Source organism: Mya arenaria, chromosome 10 (assembly GCF_026914265.1).
Source record: "Mya arenaria isolate MELC-2E11 chromosome 10, ASM2691426v1".
NCBI lineage: Eukaryota > Metazoa > Mollusca > Bivalvia > Myida > Myidae > Mya > Mya arenaria.
In genome coordinates, this window is record NC_069131.1 from 3,454,680 (window position 1) to 3,478,904 (window position 24,225).

General features: G+C 35.2%; 1 long non-coding RNA gene across 2 annotated transcripts; it reads right to left on the reverse strand.

Annotated features, from left to right (window-relative positions):
* Positions 1 to 789: 789 nt before the first annotated feature.
* Positions 790 to 21,501, reverse strand: LOC128204188 (uncharacterized). 2 transcript variants are annotated; one of them, XR_008256117.1, is made up of 7 exons: positions 21,449 to 21,501; positions 14,119 to 14,213; positions 13,248 to 13,391; positions 11,004 to 11,109; positions 9,910 to 9,986; positions 3,826 to 3,928; positions 790 to 2,935 (listed from the first exon to the last, which is right to left on the reverse strand). It is a non-coding gene; the product is annotated as an uncharacterized LOC128204188 (long non-coding RNA). The 2 variants fall into 2 exon arrangements; XR_008256118.1 differs by lacking the exon at positions 21,449 to 21,501 and adding an exon at positions 21,214 to 21,315.
* Between the last annotated feature and the right edge of the window lie 2,724 nt (positions 21,502 to 24,225).

Below are 24,225 nucleotides of genomic sequence, written 5' to 3' on the forward strand. Positions count from 1 at the left end.
AGTTTCTTAATATTTAAATCTCTTATAAATTTGCCAAATAAAATTCAACATGGGTAAACAATTATAACAAATAACGTATTTTATGTATTGCAACATCTTTATAAAAAGATAAAGTCAATTGAATCAAATGAACATTTTCAATGTACTTTCTTTCTCGCGGAAAGTCGACATTTCATCTTACTCCAACAAGTGTAGGGTATGGTTGATTCTCTTCGTGACTGAAATCAACTTTTTTAAACACTTGGTGCATTTCAAATCTAGTCCATATAAACAGCCCCTTCAGCTTCTTTGACGATTGCATTTCCATGGGAGATCACTGCGTATGATAAACATACAGGTGTTGTTTAGCCACACTGTGGTTTCAATTATGTCTGGGGCGTAGCTACCCCTCTATTCATGTGAATTCATAAATGTGCTGGGGGGTTCAGGGGCGTGCCCCCTCAGAAAATTTTGAAAACCATGGTGCAATCTAGTGCATTTTGGGCGTTCCGATGTGCATTATTTAGTACTGGAAAATAACCAGTTTTAAATTCATGTAGTCAAGTTCGCATACTGCAACTTTGGTTGATTTTTTTGTCAGAATCATGTGGATTCAGCCGCGTATTCACGTATAGGCGGCTACACGCCTGTATGATGTGCATATGAATGTATAATTTGGTTTAAATGATGCATCCTTAATGTAACACCTCCTTGCTGCTACACCAATAGAAACTTCATAGGATGTTAATAGTAAAAGAACTAGCACTGACGTTCCCATTTTTGTCTGGGTCATTTAAATAATAGATAACAAATTACAAGATAAACAAATTTGTTTTGACTTCTTTAATGAATTATATAAAAACATTGTACAAAGATATCATGACACTTTTAAACAATAAGTATGGTTGTCAATTAAACAGTATGCTAGCTTTAAAGATTTAGGCAAACCATTGGAATTTTACAGCGGTCTTAAAAGGTGTATTTAAAGCTGCAATCTCACCGATTGATTGTTTTGACTACCGGTACTCTTTTATTGTTTGTCTATGAATGGAGAATTTTTTGCAGAAATGTCTAGACCCAATTTTAAGTGATATAAGACTGCTGAAAAAAGATCAGATTGCAGTTCATCATATTTATGTTAAAAAAATGATGTTTTATGACTAAAAGCATTACGAACAATGACTAAAAGCATTACGAACAATTTAATGTAAATTAACTTTTCGGCAGTTTTACCAAACATTTTTGATTGGTTCTATTGTGAATTATCTAATATGACTGAATTACAGGAATGATAACCAAATCAGCCGATTTTGAGACAATTTTGTGTCTAAACTGACAATCTGTAAGAGTGCAGCTTTAAGTGTTGATCTAAAGCTTCATATACACATTGTTATATTGTCAATAACTGTTTAAAAGGTCTCATGTACTAAATAAGATAATAATTTTCATAATATCTAAAATTGATTAAAATAAATAAAGTACCATTATACCTATTTCTTAATAGTGCCGTTTCTCATCTGACAATACCATTCAAAGCCATCATTTCAACTATGAATTTATTTTTAACTTTCAACTTTTCTATAGCATATGCAACAAAATATACCAAAAATACAAGCCATGAACAATATGTTTGTTCAACTTGCGTTATCTTTGACCTTTTGATATGACCATTTTCCAGTTTTGTTTATTTGTAAGTTGTGCCCTGAAGAATAATGTATGACTGTATGAATCAAAAACAAGCAATAAAAACACTAAAAATATACCCCAATCCCTGTAATTTCCAATACAGTAGTAAAATCAAGCAATTAAACATTTAGAGCTGCACTCTCACAGATATACCGTTTCCACAACTTTATTTGTCTTCGAATGAGCAAGTTTTTGCGTAATTATCTGCAAACCAATGATAAAAGATTGCTGACTAAAGATCAGAGCGCAGATTTCATATTTCCGTTCGAAAATTAATGTTACTAACAGTTTAAGAAAAGTGCATAAAAAACATCAATGTTTTAACTTAAATAGAAAAATCTGGGATTTAATTTTTCGCAAAAATTGGATGGTTCCAATCCAAGACATAAAATGAAAAAGGTTGTCAAAACATCCAAAGTGTGAGAGTGCAGCTTTAACGTTTGAAAGTAACTCTGTTTGCCTCGTGCCCCTAAACAGGGTTTAATTATATTATATGCCCAGTGGGCTTGTCCCTGTATATTTGATTGTATGATTGCAGTAATGGATACTGGTCTAATTATCTTCTGACAATTTTTCACCAATTTTAAAGAATGAGAAAACACATATTGAGCTCATATAACGCTGTACAATTTAATCTCATTCATTAGGTTGAGAAAAATTCCATAAAAATATTAATTGTGGAGACATATCTTATTTAAATACATACAGGAAATGGTGACATCATTTACCCTTTAGTATGAAAAAGGCAGTTTCCTGATATTTGAATAGCGTTATTTTATTTAAGCATCTCAATTCATAGTATGTATCAAGTTTCAAAGGAAACCAAATCATTGTAACAATTGTTTTCAAAATAGATTCACTCTCTTGATAAACTTCTTTTCCTAGTTTCAACTTTTGAGACTTTTTGATGAGCCTGCACCTCCCCCCTCTTATGCAGTGGCTTCAAGCAATAAAGCTACCAGCTCAAGTTGCACAGCTGGTGAACAAGACTGCTGATAGTCGGCAAACTGCACACTTGATGCCATGATAAATCATGTCCATCGACTTCCAGAATGAAGAAATGACGCAGCACAGAATTGATTTCAATTGGACCTCTCTGTACTTTCATCACCTTGTTGTAGTCAAAGACTATGTCTTAGTGTGCAGTGCGGGATCTTGAGAAGCTTTCTGCTCGTCTGATGAAGTAAGTTTGGCAGAGTGTGACACTCCTCTCTACTCATATGGCTAGACACCTGTGATCTATGTCTTCTTGTGTGTGCCCAACCATCACCTGAAGAGAATTTAGAGGAAGTTAGTGCTTGATTACAAGTCAATGTGACAAAACAAGGTCTTTCATTTATGCCACCAAGAACTAGTATTCGAAGTTTCATAACTCGTATGTTAACTCAAAGCAATTGAGCAGAAACTGTTTGGTAATTAATTTTAAGTCACTGCTTCCGCTTATACTGCAAGTAATATTGAACGTGAACCGACTGACCCAAATGCAATTCTAAATAATTTTTATGTGCAGAAACCTTAATCCTATTGACACAAAAGTAATCCAATTGTATGTCTTCACAAAACATTCTACAACAATATTTGTCAATTTAACTCAAAGATTGATTATTGTTTTTTAGTCAGACAAACATAGAGGTGGCCCTATATCGCTCACTTGAGTTGAGAAAGGATTCTAACTTAGTTATTGATTGGACACTTACTGAACACTTTTGGTCTGACTTTATAATGCAGCTGGTGAAAATATTAAAAGTCCCTTAATAATGGGCTTACAAAAACATGAAAAAAATGTATTTGTTTAAAAATTACAAAGGGCCATAACTCTTACAATATTTAAGTTTGTATTGAGCAGAATAAAAGGCTTTGCCTAAAATTCAACCTTAAAACTATATTTACAAGTAAAACAAAAAAATCTACAAATATGTTTTTAGTATCTGGTTTTTGAGAGTGAATGATCAGAAGAAAACATCACACATTCACAATCATATTAAATAATAATTTAGTTTTTTTTAAATTATATTATATTTCAAAAACACTGCAAAAGACAAGACACTTAGTTTCAATTTCTTGATTTAATACAGTGATGATTATCAATTTTTATGAAGGGAGATGGGTCTTACACTCTAACCAGTGCAATTTGCATGTTCTTAGTTGCTCAGTTATTACCTTTCTTAAAATTCTCCTCTTGATCTGAGCCACGCCAAAATGATGGGAGATGCTTTTGTTTTTCCATCAGAATGTATAGCACCTCTGTGTTTCTGTTTGTCTCCTGAAATAGTAAAAGTTTATTAATAATAATAACAATAATAATAATCAGTGACTTTTATTGCAATAATCAGTGACTTTTATTGAAATAATTTTCACCGATTGTGCCTTGCACATTGGGGAACAAAGTTGACTTCTGAGGAGAAGATTTTTCCATATAGACATATAGCAAAAAATAGCTCCGCACCCTGGAGCAATGTTTTTTATTAATCAATATCCAGTGAAAAAATTCATACAGGGTATTGAAACATATTTTGCTTCAAATGAAGACTTTTAACAAAGATAACTTAACTAGCTCTTCATCATATTAAATAAAAATTAACACAGTCTATGCCGCACACGGAGCCCCGCATTTGATCTTTTACCAAAGTTTGATTGAGAGTTTAGTTTCACATCGACAAGTCTTTACAGGTCTATTAAAGCTGCACTCTCACAGATTGAACATTTTGAAAAAGGTTATATTTTTTATCTTGGAATGAACCAATATATGCGAAAATGATGACAAAAATGTCTTTGAATTCCCGTCAAACATGTCCGAACCAAATTCAAACTATGGATAATCACTGTCATTCACGATGAAATTCAGCACTTCTTGCCAAGTATATATACCCTTTCTTTAAGCAGAAGGCAAATTAAAACAAACACATTTGTCCGAAATTTAATCAAACTTTAAATGGTAGTAGGATTGTCATTTGTTCACGTAAATTTCAAGAATCAGGAAGTGGGGAACATTATAAAGCCATTTAACGATACAAACAAGACGATTTTCTATTGAATGTACAATAGTAGTACCGGGGTAATATGCAAATAGTTATTATCTCAAGACAAGAGGGCCATGATGGCCCTGTATCGCTCACCTGTAGCTTTGCTAAATAAAGTGAACATTCTGACCTATTATCATAAAGATCCAATGAAAAGTATGGCCCCTAGAGGCCACTCTTTTATTTGTCCCACTGACCTAGTTTTTTACCCCACATGACCCTATCAGTAGGCAATGCTTCAAACCAAATATTTAAGACCTAGTCCTTGTGGCTTCAGACAAGAAAATTTTAAAGTTTTTTCCTATATAAGCCTATGTAAAACTTGTGACACCCAGGGTGAGGCCTCTTTTCACCACAGGTGCACAAATTGAGCAATCTTGGTAGCGGGCCACTAGGTTATGCCACATATAAAATGCCAATGTCTTGTTGGTTTAGACAAGAAGTTTTTTGTTCTATATAAGCCTATGCAAAACTTGTGACTCCCCCCAGGATAGGGCCTCTTCTCCCCAGGGGCATAAATTGAACAATCTTGGTAGAGGACCACTTGGTTATGATACATACCAAATATTGAATGAGTAGGCCTTGCATTTTCAGACAAGAAGATTTTTAAACACTTTCCTTATATAAGCCTATGTAAAACTTGTGACCCCCTAGGTGGGGCCTCTTATCACTTCAGGGGCATAATTTGAATAATCTCGGTAGAGAACCACAAGGTAAAGCTACATACCATATATCAAATGCCTAGGCCTTGTGGTTTTAGACAAGATTTTAAGTTTTCACTAAATAAGCCTATGTAAAACTTGCGACCCCGGGCAGGGCCTCTTATCACTCCAGAGGCATAATTAGAACAATCTTGGTAGATGTCCATAAAGTAATTATACATGCCAAATATCAAAGCCCTAGGACTTCTAGTTTTGGAGAAGATTTGTTAAGTTTTCCATATCTAAGTCTATGTAAACCACGTGACCCGGGGCGGGGTCATTTTTGACCCCAGGGGCATAATTTGAACAATCTTGGTAGAGGTCCATTAGGTGATGCTACATATCAAATATTAAAGCTCTAGGCCTTGTGGTTTTGGAGGAGAATGTTTTTTAAGTTTTTCTTATCGGTTACCATGGCAACCAGAGTTTCGCATGGAATCCATGTCTTTGAACAACTTTGGTAGAGCTTCATGCAAGGAACATCCCTGCCAAGTTTCATCATGATTCGCCAAGGGGTTAAGGAGATGTTGTTCGAAGCAAAATGTTGACGAACGACGTACATCAAGCGGTCACAAATTGTGACCTCTATTGTGTTCACAAGGTTTTTCTACTAATTGACCTATTGACCTAGTTATTGACGGTAAATGACCCAATATCGAACTTGACCTAGATTTTATAGAGATGATCATTCTGACCAAGTTACATTTAGATTAGGCTTAAGTTGTGACCTCTATTGTGTTCACAAGGTTTTTATACTAATTGACCTAGTGACCTAGTTATTGACCGCGAATGACCCAATATCGAACTTGACCTATATTTTTCTAGAGATGATCATTCTGACCAAGTTGAATTGAGTTAAGCCTAAAATTGTGACCTCTATTGTGTTCACAAGGTTTTTCTACTAATTGACCTAGTGACCTAATTTTTTGACCTGGGTTGATCCAATATGGAACTTGACCTAGCTTATGTTAAGATGATCATTCTGACCAAGTTTCATTAAGATAAGGCTAAAATTGTGACCTCTATTTTGTTCACAAGGTTTTTCTAATAATTGACCTAGTGACCTAGTTATTGACTGCGTATGACCCAATATCGAACTTGACCCAGATTTTATAGAGATGATCATTCTGACCAAGTTGCATTAAGATTAGGCTAAAATTGTGACCTCTATTGTGTTCACAAGGTTTTTGTACTAATTGACCTAGTGACCTAGTTATTGACCGCAGATGACCCAATATCGAACTTGACCTAGATTTTATAGAGATGATCATTCTGACCAAGTTGCATTGAGATTAGGCTAAAATTGTGACCTCTATTGTGTTCACAAGGTTTTTGTACTAATTGACCTAGTGACCTAGTTATTGACCGTGAATGACCCAATATCAAACTTGACCTACATTTTATAGCGATGATCATTCTGACCAAGTTGCATTGAGATTAGGCTAAAATTGTGACCTATATTGTGTTCACAAGGTTTTTCTACTAATTGACCTAGTGACCTAGTTATTGACCGCGGATGACCCAATATCGAACTTGACCTAAATTTTATAGAGATGATCATTCTGACCAAGTTGCATTGAGATTAGGCTAAAATTGTGACCTCTAATGTGTTCACAAGGTATTTCTACTAATTGACCTACTCACCTAGTTTTTGACCCCAGATGACCCAATATCGAACTTGACCTAGATTTCATAGAGATGATCAGTCTGACCAAGTTTCATAAAGATTAGGTCAAAATTGTGACCTCTGTTGTGTTCACAAGGTTTTTCTAATAATTGACCTAGTGACCTAGTTATTGACTGCGGATGACCCAATATCGAACTTGACCTAGATTTTATAGAGATGATCATTCTAACCAACTTGCATTGAGATTAGGCTAAAATTGTGACCTCTATTGTGTTCACAAGGTTTTTGTACTAATTGACCTACTGACCTAGTTGTTGACCGCGGATGACCCAATATCGAACTTGACCTACATTTTATAGAGATGATCATTCTGACCAAGTTGCATTGAGATTAGGCTAAAATTGTGACCTCTATTGTGTTCACAAGGTTTTTCTACTAATTGACCTAGTGACCTAGTTTTTGACCTGGGTTGACCCAATATGGAACTTGACCTAGCTTATGTTAAGATGATCATTCTGACCAAGTTTCATTAAGATAAGGCTAAAATTGTGACCTCTATTTTGTTCACAAGGTTTTTCTAATAATTGACCTAGTGACCTAGTTATTGACCGCGGATGACCCAATATCGAACTTGACCCAGATTTTATAGAGATGATCATTCTGACCAAGTTGCATTAAGATTAGCCTAAAATTGTGACCTCTATTGTGTTCACAAGGTTTTTGTACTAATTGACCTAGTGACCTAGTTATTGACCGCGGATGACCCAATATCGAACTTGACCTAGATTTTATAGAGATGATCATTCTGACCAAGTTGCATTGAGATTAGGCTAAAATTGTGACCTCTAATGTGTTCACAAGGTTTTTGTACTAATTGACCTAGTGACCTAGTTATTGACCGTGAATGACCCAATATCAAACTTGACCTACATTTTACAGCGATGATCATTCTGACTAATTTGCATTGAGATTAGGCTAAAATTGTGACCTCTATTGTGTTCACAAGGTTTTTCTACTAATTGACCTAGTGACCTAGTTATTGACCGCGGATGACCCAATATCGAACTTGACCTAGATTTTATAGAGATGATCATTCTGACCAAGTTGCATTGAGATTAGGCTAAAATTGTGACCTCTATTGTATTCACAAGGTTTTTCTACTAATTGACCTAGTTTTTGACCTGGGTTGACCCAATATGGAACTTGACCTAGCTTATGTTAAGATGATCATTCTGACCAAGTTTCATTAAGATAAGGCTAAAATTGTGACCTCTATTTTGTTCACAAGGTTTTTCTAATAATTGACCTAGTGACCTAGTAATTGACTGCATATGACCCAATATCGAACTTGACCCAGATTTTATAGAGATGATCATTCTGACCAAGTTGCATTAAGATTAGCCTAAAATTGTGACCTCTATTGTGTTCACAAGGTTTTTGTACAAATTGACCTAGTGACCTAGTTATTGACCGCGGATGACCCAATATAGAACTTGACCTAGATTTTATAGAGATGATCATTCTGTCCAAGTTGCATTGAGATTAGGCTAAAATTGTGACCTCTATTGTGTTCACAAGGTTTTTGTACTAATTGACCTAGTGACCTAGTTATTGACCGTGAATGACCCAATATCAAACTTGACCTACATTTTACAGCGATGATCATTCTGACCAATTTGCATTGAGATTAGGCTAAAATTGTGACCTCTATTGTGTTCACAAGGTTTTTCTACTAATTGACCTAGTGACCTAGTTATTGACCGCGGATGACCCAATATCAAACTTGACCTAGATTTTATAGAGATGATCATTCTGACCAAGTTACATTGAGATTAGGCTAAAATTGTGACCTCTAATGTGTTCACAAGGTATTTCTACTAATTGACCTACTGACCTAGTTTTTGACCCCAGATGACCCAATATCGAACTTGACCTAGATTTCATAGAGATGATCAGTCTGACCAAGTTTCATACAGATTAGGTCAAAATTGTGACCTCTGTTGTGTTCACAAGGTTTTTCTAATAATTGACCTAGTGACCTAGTTATTGACTGCGGATGACCCAATATCGAACTTGACCTAGATTTTATAGAGATGATTATTCTGACCAAGTTGCATTGAGATTAGGCTAAAATTGTGACCTCTATTGTGTTCACAAGGTTTTTGTACTAATTGACCTAGTGACCTAGTTGTTGACCGCGGATGACCCAATATTGAACTTGACCTACATTTTATAGAGATGATCATTCTGACCAAGTTGCATTGAGATTAGGCTAAAATTGTGACCTCTATTGTGTTCACAAGGTTTTTCTACTAATTGACCTAGTGACCTAATTATTGACCGCGGATGACCCAATATCGAACTTGACCTAGATTTTATAGAGATGACCATTCTGACCAAGTTGCATTGAGATTAGGCTAAAATTGTGACCTCTATTGTGTTCAGAAGGTTTTTCTACTAATTGACCTAGTGACCTAGTTTTTGACCCCAGATGACCCAATATCGAACTTGACCTAGATTTTATAGAGATGATCAGTCTGACCAAGTTTCATAAAGATTAGGTCAAAATTGTGACCTCTATTGTGTTCACAAGCAATTGTGAACGGACGGACGGACGGACGGACGGACGGACGGACGGACGGACGGACGAAGAGTGATCACAAAAGCTCACCTTGTCACTACGTGACAGGTGAGCTAAAAAGGACATCAAGACCAGTTCATTTACCAGTAGCATCTGACAGTCAATAATGGTTCTGAGTTTAAAGAGCATAATTTCCATTTTATTGTTAGTTTAATCATTATATATTTAACACCAGTTGTGAAGAAGGAGTTATCATTATATAAGATTATATTATCTGGCAGTGGTTGAAAATGTAAAGTGAGACAAGTTTTTTACCTGTTATTGAACAAACTGTTATGTTGGCAGGACTGTCCTCCTCAGCAATGCAAGAACAGCAATGAATGGCTGGCACTCTGTAAAATAGCGATTAAAATATTTTGTCCAATTAAAACTGTCCCTTTCTAAACAATCCATCAGCAATATATATAAATGAGCTGCGCCATGTGGAAATGTATCTTGGGAAGTTTCCATTCCATGTAATGATGTCATAAAGATGAGCAGAAGACATTACTTACTATGCAGTAAAAGTTCTTACTTTTACAGTAAAGATATCTTTTTTTGAGAAAATTTATCAAAGTGAGCTCTTTTATGTCATGTTTCTAAGTCTTGTAGACATCTATGTTACATATATAAATAATAAACAGGAATAAAATGAGGAGTTGTGTACACACTTATTCCTCCTTATGTACTGTGTAACTCAAGAAAAACAATCCATAATTCTAGTAAATCTCTAGAATTCCCTTACTTTTCTCGCTGTACAAAAATGAATGAGGAGTTGCAAACAAGCAGGGCCATAAAACTTTTTCTATTTAAACTGTACCACAACAGCAATTTAAAGACAGTGACACTCATTGATGGAATAGGCACTTAGACAGCTAATTTTCTGAGAAATGGAGATCAGACTAAATTCTCCAGAGATAATTTATAGATTTATTTGAAATAAAGAACATGTTACAGTGTTTGTGTTAAACTTGTTACTTATTCCTGATTTAACAAAATCATTACCTTCAAAATGGTGATAAAATAAAAACAAATATATCTTATTAAACACTGTTTACTATCACATCTGTACCCCCCCCCCCCCCCCCCGTTCTTACATACTTAAGCGGCTGTTACCAAAGTAAAGAATGAAAGGTCCACAAGGAAACCATGAAGCATGAGAATCCTGTTTACTAATTTGATTTTAAATCACCCAAAAGGCTTTCTACACATAATGGTTCCTTAATTTAAATCTAGTCTCCAAAGGTGTCACAGTTGTGATTTCATTGAAAGACTTGAGATACGTTATTTAAAAACATGACGAAAGGAAAGCTTAAACGCAGAAGTCTGGCCGGGTTTATGAGCCTGGAAATAAATACGCAAAAGCTCACCATGCTGCTAAGGAGTCTTATATAATTCCGGGCCCCAGTTCAGCTGGTTGATTCCACAAGGCTGGAAAACCGGCCCGGTGCACCCAAGCTTCACCATCGGCAGTATCTGCAAGAGGAGGGTGTAAATCTGGGAAAACGCATTTATAATCAATTTGCAAAAGTTCTTATCCGTCATAAGTAGTGAACATGTATGTGGCTTATAGAACATCTGAAATTAAGTTTAATGAAGGAGACAAAGTTCAGTCTGAGATCTAAACCTGGATTTTGATGCTGAAATTGTAAGGGCCGAATTCAGAACATCCACTCTCACTCACACTCCAACCACATTCCCGTAAGGGACACTCAAATGATCACTTGAGTGGAATATGGGGAGTGACACTCAAGTGATCTGTTCGTATTCACACGCCTCGCTAACACTCCACTTCATCAAGCGAGCAATACAGTATATAATTATACACGTATGTTAACATGATCATATCGGATTATCTGTTTGACTATGGTGATGTTTACATTATACATTGTAAACATATGTTTATTTGAGATCTGAGTACCTTATTGTTAGTTATGGCCACAAATAAATGATAATAAGTGTTATTCTGAAACTGAAATTTACATTTTAAAACAATTGGTTAATAAAAATAAACGTTTTGTGTTGTAAATAACTGTTGCAAAATACGTTTAAATGCATGTTTTTTGTTGTCGTTGTTGTTGCTGTTTTAAATATATAGCCGTTTTCCATTGTATCACGTAATTCAAATATGTATTCATATATAATCTTGCTTATGTATTCTACATAAAGAGGTCTTGGGCGTTTGAAAATAATATATGGAAGTTGAAAAAATGGACGTTGAAAAAATAGCAGATGGATAGAATTAGCGAATGAATCTACTTCTTATGGGGAAATAACATTTCGGAGTGAAAAACAACTCAAGAAATGTAGGGGAAAATGGATGAAGATGACGATAATAATAATAATAATGATGATGATGTTGATGATGATATGGTGGTGTTGGTGTTGGTGGTGCTGCTGCTGGTGGTGGTGGTGGTGCTGCTGCTGCTGATGATGATGAAAATGATAATAATAATAATAATAATAATAATAATAGTAATAATAATCCAGCTGAAAGTAGGCTGGAAAATACATATAAATTCCCTTACCACGCTATGAAATGGCCTAGCGGCGTCAAGTTAGCGCCCTGGCAGCCTAGCCGCCTCATGTGACTAGCGGCCTAAAATTGTTTCCTATTCCAAAGCATTTTATATGCGTTCTTTTCTAAAACAATGATAAATTAAATGTCCTTTTCATAAATCGACATCCTTTAGCGAATATCAGCATTTCCCCCTTTTCATGGGCTGCTGGATTGAGTTTTGGGGATTTTTAGGGGCTAGGCCACCAGGCCGCCAAGTTCACGCCCCAAGACCGCTCAAGCGTGATGTATTTTGCATAGGAAAACAATTATTTTAGCATTGTTTTAGAAGAAAACTCATATAAAAAAAACCATATAAAAATGCTCTGAAGTAGAAAACAATTTAAGGCCACTAATGTACGACTAAAAACATTGATTTATCTTATTTTCCATTTAAACCATTGAACCTTGAAATAGATAACAAATTTAGGCAGCTAGTCCGCCAACCTCACGCCGCTAGGCCGCTAACTTCATGCCGCTAGGATGCTAACTTCACGTACCTTTAGCTGCCTGTCTTTGCAGCCATTGATGAATTGCAAACATCAACATTGCTGGGGGTTCAAGATCATTGCGAAACAAAACAAATATATGATAGGCGCATCCTTTTGAATTTGTTTTGTTTATAGATGGCCACGTTATTGAATGAACATGTACTTCAATGGATTATCCCGGTCTCTTAAATATTGTCTGGGAACGAGCATGTCCCTTATTTGTTCCAAATATTTGATATATTTCATCTTTTCTACTTGCCATGTACTTTTTTCACATACACTCATTCAATTCCTATTCACAACCAATCCTCGAGGGCGGTTCAAGTGGCCTAGCCGAGCACTCACAAATGTCCCACTCACGCAAAACACTTGAGTCTCACTCACACCTGTGAATACGGATATACCTTTCACTCGAAAATATCTCGACCGTTATGTGATTACAGAGGATTAACTCATTGAGTGTGAGTGAGAGTGATTGTTCTGAATTCGGCCCTATGTTTTGTTCAAATGAAGTATAAACTTACAGTGAGTACAGAGATATCTTGAAGTCCAGATTTATCGCTTACCTGAAGTTCGTAGGGCTACAATTGAGAGCTTTTCTGTAAATTGCAGGAACTGTCCCCATGAGCCTATTGTCTGTTAGGGGAATGGTGGCTTAGGTGATTGGTGGTACCACTCTGCATTTCTTATCCACACAAAACACAGTGTATCTGAAAATGACAGAGAATGGCCATGTACTTGTGAAAGCTATGCTAGAAATATGCCGTTATGAGTGTATCAGATGACATTTCCACACAGAAATTGTGAGGCCTCCAATACAGCAGTACTGACATCAATGACGAAAACATATATATCTGTCATGGAGCTATGCTGGTTCTGTGGCGTCAAAACCACTGCAACTGGGCAATTCACTAGAAACATCTTTTCAGAAAAAAGAAACAACCAATACTGGGTAGCCTTTGTCACCCAGTGAACACCCAGAGCATCTAGTTACTTTGAGCATCTATTTACTTAGAAGTAGCCACATTAAGATCTCAAATTAACAAAAAAGTGTATCCGTAAGCTTTCAAATATTGAACGAAGTGCAACTTTAAGGGGGGCTGCGAGCAAATATTGTCAAGGGCAGAAATCTCGCAGAAGTTCGAAAAAGATTATGCAAAGCTCTAGCTTGGTGATTTTGGCCCAATTTCAAATTGTTACTCAGTAACACGGCGGCGTAAATTTAATCTAACATCAATATAGTTACACAGGAAAATAAGAAATAGCTTTAAACTCTCTAACATTCATGGCAGAGTGTCTGATGACGGTCCAGTATGCCAAAAGGACGGAGAATATGTGAAGCATGCACATACACACCTTTACAACCCAACAGTTGGTTATGGTTTCACAGTTATTCATTTACACAAACTCACAATCAATCAATCAATGCACACCCACCTGGAAAGGTACGACATCCTTTGGAAGAGATGAATCTTGCAGTCTGGTAGACGGTTGCTGACTTAACTTTATTGTACCATTGGTCCAAGCAGCAACTGCAATTAGATAAACATGTTGATGTTCGCACAAAGCTTTGTATTGAGTAAAATTAAACATGCAGCCTGTTGGCTGGGGTAACATATCTAAATCCCCAAATCATGAAATGGATGATCTGATCCCAGCCAACAGATCAGCGAAACACGAAATGTATTGCGTGTCCAGGGGGGGGGGTCCCAAGGATATCTTGATGCAACTTACCATAGCCGCCTTGCGTTTTTGTTCACAAAGCCGGCACACACAGTTCATTCTCAGTTTGCATGTTGTGTACTGAAAAGTTCCAGCTTTCCATGACACTCACAATAAACCTATCCATGAATTAAAACAAATTAACAAACAAGAGATGTTTGTGAAACATTATGCCCCCTGAGCGCCAAGTTGCCAGAAATATTTGGACAATTGAATGAAATATGCATGGACTGAAATGACAGCTGATTTGTCATTGGATGCATATGAGGCAGGTCATCTACTGGTCATACCTAATCTTCATGTCAAGTTTGATGACCATAGGTCCGGGAATTGTTGAGTTATCACTCGGACAAGCTTTGGTCTTCCAACAGACCGACCGACATGTGCAAAGCAATTATATAACCCCTCTGCTTCGAAGGGGGGCATAATTAAACTAGATGTTCACTGAAAACTGATACTTCAACTCATGCATTTAGTGACATATAAATTTCTACTGTCTACTATATAAGACAAATATCAGAACAATACTCTTACTTTAAAACTTTACTGAAGAAAATATATCCTTGATGATCATCTATCTTAGTTTGAAACAAACATGGCACTTAGTGGATAGAGGAGCTTGAGGCAAATTTTCTCCAAAATTGCATAAGATGCACTTTACTTATGATAACTTAAGAAGGCAAATAAATGCCCAACTAAAATAGTAACATAAAAGAAAATCATTTCTATACAAACATTTATACATCAATCCCAATCATCTGTGCATGCATTAAAAAAATATGGACAATCAGAAAACCTTTTTTCAGCTTACAGTCACACTGACCTTGACCTTTGACCCACTGACCTCAAAATCAATAGGGTTCATCTGCTGGTCATGACCAATAAGCCTACCTAGTATGAGGTCCCTGGGTCAAAGCGTTCTCAAGTTATTGATCGGAAACCGTTTTTCATGTTAAGGTCACACTGACCTTGACCTTTGACCCACTGACCTCAAAATCAATAGGGTTCATCTGCTGGTCATGACCAATACACCTACCAAGTATGAGGTCCCTGGGTCAAAGCGTTCTCAAGTTATTGATCGGAAACCGTTTTTCATGTAAAGGTCACACTGACCTTGACCTTTGACCCACTGACCTCAAAATCAATAGGGTTCATCTGCTGGTCATGACCAATAAGCCTACCTAGTATGAGGTCCCTGGGTCAAAGCGTTCTCAAGTTATTGATCGGAAACCGTTTTTCATGTTAAGGTCACACTGACCTTGACCTTTGACCCACTGACCTCAAAATCAATAGGGTTCATCTGCTGGTCATGACCAATAAGCCTACCTAGTATGAGGTCCCTGGGTCAAAGCGTTCTCAAGTTATTGATCGGAAACCGTTTTTCATGTTAAGGTCACACTGACCTTGACCTTTGACCCACTGACCTCAAAATCAATAGGGTTCATCTGCTGGTCATGACCAATACACCTACCAAGTATGAGGTCCCTGGGTCAAAGCGTTCTCAAGTTATTGATCGGAAACCGTTTTTCATGTAAAGGTCACACTGACCTTGACCTTTGACCCACTGACCTCAAAATCAATAGGGTTCATCTGCTGGTGATGACCAATACACATACCAAGTATGAGGTCCCTCGGTCAAAGCGTTCTCAAGTTATTGATCGGAAACCATTTGGTATTCCGACCGACCGACAGACAGACCGACCGACCGACCGACCGACCGACATGTGCAAAACAATATACCCCACTTTTTTCAAAAGGGGGCATAAAAACTACCTGGTAATTATGGAAATATAAATGTCATTTTTTACTTGATTGATAAATACAACTTATATTGCAGTCAAACTGAATAAAATATCAGAAAAATGTGTCCTGTTCCAAAAAGTGTGTTTTGAAGTTGCAGACAATAGTCCAAAGACCAAGAATTTAAGTGTTTAGACAGGGGCAGGCAAATCTTTAAAAAAAAGTCAAAATTTTAAAATTTAAATAAAACTAAAACTGTACAAACCTTATATAAATCATGTGTACACTTGAAAATACATACAAGGATACAATGTACACATAATCAAACGCTACCTGAGAGAATCATTTTTTTTCAAGAACTACTTGAAGGGGTACTGTGATCCGCAAGCATTAATTTTCGTTGTGAGCAGACACCTTTAAACCTCTTTCCCGCACATTAATTAAACACATCTTATGTTTTGTCAGTGCCGGTTTTGATGACCAGTATAAAACTAAAAGCAGTTTTTCTGCCAATATTTACCCAAATGATTTGGATGAATGCTTAACAAGAAAGTGCAGTGTACACAATCAAAATGTTCCAGAAATAATGAGCAATCTGAAATCTGACCCCTTACATTCCTTAAATATTCACAAAGAGTTAAGTTCAAATTTAAGCAACAAAAATCACATTCAAGCAGAATAATTTCAAGCAAAAATGAGCATGAAAATAGAAACCAACTGAATTGTATTTTCAAATGTTCCATCCGTGTTTGTTTGTTATCTTTTTATGATTCAAATGGTAAAAAATTGGTGCAAATGTGAGAAGCTCTGAAGAAGAAAACTGATATTTTAATAGAAATAGTGATAAAATCACTGACATTATGTTTACTTAGCATCTAAAGCAACAGACCAACCAGACCTACCAGTATGCTAATCTATATTTAACTGCTAAATTTTAAAAACCCTAAACATACAGATAAGATCTGTGGCGCAGTTGTTTACATTGTGTGATTAAAATGCATATATTTTTGTTGGTGATTAGTTTAAATCCAAGATTTGTTTTCAGAAGATCAGCAATAATGTTTTTTCTTTGTCTCAATGAAAAATGTAATGTTCAAGTTCATAAGCGCTGTTTTATCTGAGAATTTCCCTTGGTGTGAACCGCTTACTGTGTCCAAGTTATCCAAGCTGGATCTAAGACATTACTACAATATGGGCAATTTGCTCTGCCATTTTTATAGATAATTGTGTATTCCAAAGGTATTCTTTTGGTACATTGAACTCAAAACAATATTTGAACTCCTGATGTCCAGCACCGCTGTCAGATTATCTAATCCAACCACTATGCCATTGCATGCTCTTTACTGAACGAAAGATAAATGAATACTCACAATTTTGAACAGTATTTTTTGGTCACAGATAGCAACCTTTTAACCCCACTTTAACCTGTCTTCCCTATTTGGCAAACAGAGAATTTTTAGAAAATTTGTTATCTGATGATCCTGTAAATTTTGTGTGGATAGACTAAATACTGTTTGAATATAGCAAATCAAAACTAACATTTTGGGTTTATTCAGTGTAGACCCTAAAATATCAATTTTGATTTATAAGTATGTAGGTTTGTTCAAAAGCTCAGTACAGTTTACTTTACTTGTTATCCAATTTCTGTAAATAAATGTTACTAAACTTGACTATAAAATACTGTAGGGGGGCGTGTCGTAAAGTTAAGAAAAAATCCAAATAATGCAACAGTCAATTGCAGCATGGGCCCCCAAGGTCCTGCTAATAGCGGGGACTTTGACTTTCGGTCCAGCCAATCCCAGGTAAAATTCCCGCTCTGCACAGACAAACAGCTGGTAAAAGCCCTGTCAAATGAATTATGGTCATTTGGTAACCGCTCATTGTTGGTCATTTTGTTACCATTGTGTTAGTCAATTCGTAACCGTTAAGAAATCGAATGGTTATATCTTAACCGTTGGCTCCTATAATTATGAGGAATTAATTTAATACCATTTGAATTTACAAAATAAGTTTACTGTAAGTATAAAACATAAAAATAACAACATAAAAAAAGTTAAATCTAGTAGTTGTATTCCTTCTTTATTCCTAATAGTGTAGTGCGATTTGCCAATAAGCTCTGAAACTATGACAAATAGAAACATTCACACTAGCTATTTTTTTATGTTGCGAAGGAAATATTATAAGTAGGCTGAATATTAAATGTAATAATTTTTTAATTCATAGATGTTCTACCATTGAGAGGAATTGTGACCTTAAGCCAATATTTTTTAAATATATAGACCATATAACTTTAGAATTTCATTTTTTTTAAATTGCATAGAAGTATTGTAACATGTAGTGAGTTTGACGAATGAGAGTATGCGCTTTTTATATGCTTATTGTATTAAAAATGTGCCCATATGTTTAATTTTGTAACTTGTTATTGGAAATTAATACATTGGAAACTCACTAAACCGGACAAGGTCCGGACTGGGCAAAATTTCCGGTTTAGTGAGGATTCCGGTTTAATGGGGATTCGATGTACGGAGTACGTTTACTCATTATATTAACTGAGTTAACCTTTAAAGGCTTTTGTCCTCTAGGGACAGTTCAATTCTCCGACGTTTAAACTGAGGTTGAGACATGATTAATGCACTTGCAAAAGTGATAAGCATAATTAAACATTTCTGCGTTTTTATAACCATCTTTTTTCCAAGTCTTGAAATAAAACAACTCTCGTAATTTAATGCTTGTTTAGTATGTTTGATAGTTTAATTAAAGCACCGCTCTAATTTGATTCAATCATAGAGTCTTTAGATAAAACAACCCTTCAAAATGATCACTAAAAAACCGTTTCTAGTTCTTTATTTTCTGCAACAAACAAATAACTGTTTTAATCAATTTTCTTTTTACAAGTTTGATTATTAGTTTGATATCGTTTGACGCAGCACTTTCTTTAAATCCATTGTTTCCTTTGGCTTTCAGTATTATTTAAAATGTAACGTATGTAATAGTTTAACCATAGCAATGTCTAGGTTACTTCTTTCATCTCATAATCTGTCTATTGAAACAGGTCGATGGCATCGTCCAAACTGTATTCCACGGCAAGACAGAAAGTGTATTACATGCAATAAATTGGAAGACGAATATCACTTTGTGATAGAATGTAATTTATATACTGAACTCCGTAAAAGATACATTGCAAAATATTATTGGTCCAATCCAAGTATGTATAAACTTAAACAACTCTTCGAAAGTACTAATATTACTAAACTCAGAAAGTTATGCACATACGTAGATAAGGCTTTAAAATTTAGAAAAAGTTTACAAATATAAACAACCTTCTTTTTTCCATTTTTTTCTTCTTGTTGTTTTTACTGTTAATATGTTGCCTTACATTTCATTTTATGTATTGGTAAATTTGTCCTTTGATTTGTATGTATTGAAGATCGATAATTTCGTTTTTGAAATGTGTAAATGTACAATGTGTAAAAATTTCACTTTTCTCAGATTTCTATGTTGCACTTTGTTGACACTGTATGTAGTAGTATAGGTATATGAACACCTTCTCCGTATATGATGTCGACTTGCACCTTTAAGTATTACGTTGTCTCTTACCATGTCCTTCGTTAGCTGTAAAATCTATAGTAAAATTTAAACAAGCCTTACGTGCTCCACTTGCTATGTCATTTGTTAATGTTAAATCGTGTATTTTGTTTTTCTCACGGGCCATGTGGCTTATTGAACATGTATTCAAAATAAACCATCTCTCTCGATTATCGTTTGATTATCGCACGACAGTCAATCCACAGCGCAATCATCATTATCGATTATCATGTTAACATAACATCACAGGTGTAATATTTAAAGACGTACCGGCTGTCAAAACAAAGTGACACGTGATTCACGAATTCCTAATACACATAATTATTTTGACATGTTTGAACAAAACGTCCGGTTTTGTAAGGCAAAATTACGTTGACAACTAACAAATTTTCTCGATTTTTTGTCCGGTATCCGGAATTCCGGGGTTCCGGTTTTGTAGGGATTTTTTTACATTGATAATAGAAGGGGAAAACCGGGACTCTGATAAAATTCCAGTATCCCGAGCATTCCGGTTTTGTGGAGATCCAGTTTATTGAGTTTCCACTGTACCATAACTAATAATTTTAGGCTGTTTTTTGTTGGTTTCGGATATAAAGTATGCAGAATATGGATCAATTGAGAAAAGAACAGAACACAATTTTGTTCGTTTTAAACAATTCAAACAAATATAGTCAATGAAATAGGTCAAGAATGATCATTTATGTAAACGTAATTTTACTCAAAAATACATCGCGATCAGTCTTAAATTATTGTTTATAAGTAAGCAAAATGTAAGAAAATAATTAACATATTTTGGTAGTATAACAAATCATTTCTAATTTAGCATGATATATATATATATATATATAATAACTATTGAGTAACATAAATTATTGGCTTGTTACTAGTGAGAATTTGAGTAATGTCTCCCAATTGGTGTCTTGGTTGCTGTGCCATATACATCCAGGTTCGAACAATACACTTAACGAGGTGCTAAGTGTACTATTTATCACCTTGTTAAATGGTGGTTACCATATGAGCAATTGATTTCTTGGCGGTTACGAATTGACTAACAAAATGGTTACGAAATAACCAAGATTCAGCAGTTACGAAATGGTAAGGTTACGAAATGACCAGATCCCCGTCAAATGCCCCTGGGGACATCCTAGGTTAGGCCCATTCCCCGTTTTCAGCGCAAAAAAAAATAACACCGCATTCACTCAGCACTGCCGGTCCACCTGGAACGTAAAAACATGGCCTATTTCCCCTGCTATCCCCGGTATAAACAAGACCTGCCTGGGGGCCATGGTTACAATTGACTGGTGCATAACTGTGGCAGAATAAGGGAAATATTTTATTGTTGCATTTATTATCAAATATGAGAATTTAAGACACTAATGACATGACATTGACAAACAAAATGTAAGGCATTTGTATCATTTCGTCTTTTATTTATTAAAATCTGAGATGTTAAGGGAGCAAATCCCTTTCTAGATTGGAACATACCAAATAATAATAAGCGACGATGTAGTGGTAAACCAAGTTTGCTAGAAATCAATCGAGTTTCTCCAAAATACAAGCAAAAATTACACCGGATGTTGATACTAGTGACTTAGTTTCGGATGAACAAAATCCGGATAAATCATTTGCTTTTCATCCAAAGGGTAGACGATTTATACTACTGTACAAAAGTCATAAAAATAAACGAAAAAAACGTTGAATATGTATTTTAAACACTTACCAAGTTACCATTCTCTTTCCGTAAGAGATGAACGCCATACTGCATAATTGCACGGAGATGGTACCACGGAGATACCCGGAAAATTTCCGTTATATTCCGGAAAGTTAAATTTCTGTATACTTGAAAATTTGGATGCTGGTGGTACACGAAATATCGAATTTCCTTATTTCTGTTTTTTATGGAATAAAACTTCGGGATAATATACAATAGGCTTTAAATAAAGTAAAACAAATAAAAAATGCTTAGTATATAGCTATTTTTGACCAAAATTATGATTTTTTCCCTGGTCGCCTTAATAGCTATTTTTATGGATACACAAATATACACACACAAAAGTTTAAGAATATTTTTTTTAATATTAAAAGATAATAAGATTTAAAACAATGAAATGATCTCGTAAATAAACATTCAAGCTTATCAACTTACTGTCAATGGACATTTTTATTGACATTTGATACATCAAATCTGGACTGAAAATATTAAGGAGACCAATTTTTGTCGCCTTAATCCAGCGGTCCCCATAATGCCTAGATTAATATATATATGGTCGCCTTAATATCTGTAGTAGATATATATATATATATATATATATATATATATATATACATATATAATATTTCAATTTCGTTATCTGTTAGATTTCTAATCATTCAAAAATAGAAAAATAAAAGCAAATTAAACTTTACATTTGTGAGGTCAAATGTAGGTCACGTGGATATTTTCTGAAATTCTTGTTATCACTCGATTAAATTTGAACACAACTATGACCTAATTAAGGAATGTTTATAATCGGATTTATTATAAAGTACCTACCTACCTATTAATATATTATACTTTGTGAACTACATTTGACTTCATTTACCGGATAATATAGTTATTTTGTCTGTACAATGCATATTTATGCATATATAACGTGTTCGCTAAAGTTCTTTAGCTACATCACCATCATCATCTCATTTATTACTTTGTTTCAATATATCCTTTTTATTGCAGAAGTCATCTGCGTGCGAGGAATCCTGCGACAGTCCGTCTTGTGTATGTAAAATGGAGAACCAGAATGCAACATGCATCACCTTGGGTAATCTAAGATACCCTTGATACCGTATAGCATGTTTGCTAGTACAGTGTGTAAACAGGGCATTGATTGGTATTTTAGAAATGATCTGTACATTTTAGTTTTTCACTAATTACTTCACCATGAACACACTTCATATCTACCTGAAAACATCTCAGAATGCCAATATCATTTTAACATTTCAGATTGACTGCTTGTTGGCGATATGTTCAATTTTGCTGAAATTAAACTGCAGTTTATTGCCCTGATATTTCCAAGATATTTCTTTTCCTGATTTTAATTTCTTTACGTCAGTAGCAATATATGCGAAAAGCTACAGAAACAAGCTCAGTAGCAAAAAGTTTAAACATAAACCCGGTTTAATGACACTGGGTAAACTGGTCCATCATCATTCTTTGAACATATGACGTTAAATCACCCTCCTGCCCCCGGCAACATTTTCCCATGACCATCGTTTATTTCCGCTTTCACGACTGACTTTATTTTACACTCCCGACAAAAGCGATTTGTTAGTAAAATAATTGTTGCCGTTATGTCAATGGTCAATAATTTGGCTCGATCTTCGCTAAAATATATTTGAACACTATTGTATCATTTTATTTCAAGCCTTGTTCCTAAATGAAATAGGCGTAATACCTAGCTGCACAACCATTTTGAATTTACTCAACTGTTTGCGTGTGTAGATCAAAATGTATTAGTTAGCCACGAATTAATTTTTTGCATATGTAATGCCTTTCTAAACAGTAATTATGGCATAAATGTATTTGTTAATTTACTGATGTCTTTACACCACAGAGACATGCCGGTCAGTTAACAACCTAACGACAACGAGCGGAGCATACACAATCCGCCCTGCAGACAGAAACATTCCAGTTTACTGCGACTTCGATTCGGATGCCCTCTTCGTGTATACGTACGTTCTACCATTCACCGGAAATGACAGTTTTGATCTCGCACCACTGTTTGACGTCACGGACGAGGTCATCATTAGACACAAGATAAGTGGCGGTCAACAGTTTGTTGCTAGAATTACAAAACTTGCACAGTTTGCTGGCATTCCACTCTCAGTTCAGGTAGTTGTTGATTCCTTACAGTATTAAAAATCTATTGTAATATTATCAATAATATTATCTGTATAATTGTTTACATATAAGATCTGTCATATATCGTCAAACAATATAAAAGTTTATTTTATTAATTCAGGAATGACTTAGTTAATGATCTTTTGGCGTCATTTTGTTTTTCACCAAAAAAGTAATTAAAGGTATGCTAGAAAAAAATCATATATATCCGACCTTTAGGCACACTATGTACCACGGTAACCCGGCAAGCCTCTTTGCCTGGCAACGCAGGTGCCCTCCGGTCGAAATTTTCTATTCGAACCGGAAACACATGACAGATATTAATATTTTTGAGTATGGTATTTTACACCTAGTTAAATGACGTCATAATTTTATATTATTTTCATGACGGTTTTAACTCATATTGATAAAACACTGAACGATTTTAAAGATATTGTTATGAAAATCAAAAGACAATATCTCTTTTTCTTCTAATCGGTTTGATGGAAATTAATAACCTCATTACAAAAAATATTGATCATCAACAGGAAATGCTAAAACATAAGAAATCAATGTATAAATTGCTGGAATGTTACGTATAAATTACTGTTTATCCGATTTCATTGTTTACAAATATGCGG